The 3,118-nt window shown below is 27.1% G+C and overlaps 1 protein-coding gene across 1 annotated transcript in view; it reads right to left on the bottom strand.

Moving 5' to 3' along the window:
• LOC111638855 (glutamate-gated chloride channel-like) overlaps positions 1 to 2,836 on the bottom strand; it is a 63,940-nt gene extending 61,104 nt beyond the window's left edge. The window contains exon 1 of the mRNA XM_023384617.1: positions 2,773 to 2,836. The gene's annotated coding sequence lies outside the window, so the exon portion shown is untranslated. The remainder of the gene's footprint in view (positions 1 to 2,772) is intronic.
• Positions 2,837 to 3,118: the final 282 nt, after the last annotated feature.

Below are 3,118 nucleotides of genomic sequence, written 5' to 3'. Positions count from 1 at the left end.
TTTATATATTAAGTTAGTTCAAACTATAAAATTAATAAATAAACTATAAAATTAATAATTAATTTAAAGAAATGTATATTTATTTTTAAATTCAAATATTTAAATTTTCAAATATAAAATTTTATTATTAATTTCTTCTTTTTAACGAAACTAAAATTCATTCATTTTTATTTATTTTTTTTTTGTTTTTTTTAAATGAATTTTAAAATATGTTTTTAAAGTAAAAATTGTGTCTCCCAGATGCTTGGCGGAATGTCCCGCTTTAGGGGGATAACATAATGAATGTTTCTCATGAAAATATGTTTCTGACTCTCCTCGATTCTCTGACTGGACGACGCTAGTATTCTTATTATATAGGTTGCATCGACAGTCGATTAAATAGTCTCCCTCAAGATAAAATATACACGTTCGAGAGCAATTCTAAGTCAACCAGTAGGCCAATATAATATCCCAACATGTCACTCGTTTGAGTGACATATCTCTGAAGCTGACATCTGTCTGTCTTCAGTGGATGCAATGAAAGGGTCTCTCAGTGAATACTACATAGACAAAAACGAGAAAACTCATCGCAACGCTGAAGACAATGGATGCTTCTGGTGAAATGTAACGTCTGTACTGAAAATTCTAGCGAGAAACTGCACATCGCTTAGATCTTATGCGAAAAATTCACTAACCAGTGAAATATTATGCAACAAATGTGTTCCAGCGGAGAAAGCGGTGCCGAGTAAATTCTTTGTTGCGTAGCAGTTAAATTGGGATGAATTGTGGGACAATTTGTATTTACAATTGTCACAATTTAGTTTTTATAGTATCCTGTATATTTTGAAATGAATCCTACTCCGTAGTCCATTGTAGTTTATATTACTGAGTCAGTGGAGGTCTAAACTATTGATGTTAAACGTATATATTAATAAAGATTCGCTGATCTAATGGGAAAAAAATCCTGTTATCCTTCTCTCTCTCTCGTGTATCTTTCGTCTGATCATCTTACACTCATTGTCTTGGGGTCAGTGTAGATTGTAGGCGCAAGGCAAAGCAGTGTAAGGCCGTTGTTTGGTGTAGGTGAAATCAAATATGAAATATCCGAAATTGGAAAAACATGAGAAGAATCTCGCTTTGACTCGCAAAACATGGCCACTTTAATAGAAACAAACAATTGTTAACGAATTCTTATAATTTCGTTAAATTATTATATTTAAATTACTATTTGTATCCAAAAAATAGCTTTTTTGTTATTCTTTTAAAGAAATTATTTTGAAAACTTTTAATATACAGTNTCATCTTACACTCATTGTCTTGGGGTCAGTGTAGATTGTAGGCGCAAGGCAAAGCAGTGTAAGGCCGTTGTTTGGTGTAGGTGAAATCAAATATGAAATATCCGAAATTGGAAAAACATGAGAAGAATCTCGCTTTGACTCGCAAAACATGGCCACTTTAATAGAAACAAACAATTGTTAACGAATTCTTATAATTTCGTTAAATTATTATATTTAAATTACTATTTGTATCCAAAAAATATCTTTTTTGTTATTCTTTTAAAGAAATTATTCTCCATTTATCATAATTGCCAGCAGAAATTGATTAACATATTTCATAATTAAAACGATTTTATTTTTACTTTTATTTTTCTAAATAATTTTTAAATTAAAAGTCTTAATTTCTAAATTGATATCATTCCTTTTGTTAATTGAAAAGCGTGTATTTTATAAAAAGAAAAATAAACGAATCAATTGAAGATGTAGTTTCTAATTACTCAATTTGATAATTCTGTTTATTTTACTATTGAATTGTACTTTAAACATTCACAGAAATATCTCAAGTACGTCTTAACACACGTATTTTTTACTACTTTATCGTTATTGGTATATGATAAATTTAGTTTTCAGCCATCTTTTTTTACTTTTGCAAGATATTAAGTATCATTCTTTAAACGTTTTTAATATGTTAAGCATTAATATAAATAAAACATTTCTAATTATATAAAGTATACATTTAACCTACTAATGCAATTTCTACTTTAAAATATTTTAAAATATAATACTCCGTAATTATGTTAAAACTTTCATATTATTAAATGACTTCACATTTGTAAAATTAAATTTATATATTTACACGAAGTGAATCTCTAACTTAAGCAGATTTTTTCTTTTTTCCTTAGGGACCATCCACTAATTTTACATGTACAGTTTCTGAGCTATTCACTCACTCTCTCTCCCCGTTGTGTACAATGATATAACCTACTCGTACTTTTGGCAAACTCTACTTCTTTAATTAAATGTACAGTACAATAGTTCATGGACCTCTTGACATTAAAGAAATGACTTTAAAAAAGTTCTGCAAATATTTTCTGATAGTTTATTCAAATGTCTAGTAAATAGCTTATAAAAAACAAATTCATATGCCACTAGAAAAATCAACGTGGACTTGCTTCGATCCCCTTCCGCATCGTGTATAATTTTCACGATCCCCTTTTAAACTGTACACTTAAATTATTGGACAGCGAAATAAAATACAGTGAAATGTAAACTTAAAAAAAGTCTTATTCTGATAATTATACTAGCAAACAAAACTGGATATCGTTTATTTTCATTAATAAAAATGTACTTTTAGTCATTTAAACTTAGAAAATCAAATTTATTTATATAACTTTAAATATAAAATTTATTATTTTGAATAAAAATATTAAAATTTTAATAAAATGCTTTATTATTCTTTTATAAAATCAATTCCATTCTCAGGTTTTTAATTAAAATTCACTTCAAACGTACGTACCTGCTCACTTAAAATGTTTATAGTTACTCCCTTGGAGTCGAACTAACAATCAGCAAATCATCCTAAAAAATAAAATAATATTATATTTAAAAGAATTCATTATATACATCATTAAAATTTTGAAAAATAATTTTTAAATAAACGAAAAAAATGAATGATTTTTATTGAAAAATTCAATAGTTATGAGTTAACGGTACTTGTATTAGTCCATTTGTTAATAGAACATTTAAAAGTTTTAAATTTCGAATTCATTTATCTAGAAGATAGAATTTGAAGTGTTAATGATATGACCTACACTCGTTAATATATTATTAGAAGTTGAAAATTCATTGATTGCTTCGACACA

This window comes from Centruroides sculpturatus, unplaced genomic scaffold (assembly GCF_000671375.1).
Source record: "Centruroides sculpturatus isolate CEXI.00-Female unplaced genomic scaffold, Cexi_2.0 scaffold956, whole genome shotgun sequence".
NCBI lineage: Eukaryota > Metazoa > Arthropoda > Arachnida > Scorpiones > Buthidae > Centruroides > Centruroides sculpturatus.
The sequence above is the reverse complement of the archived record's forward strand: the minus strand, read 5'-3'. Positions and strand labels throughout refer to the sequence as shown.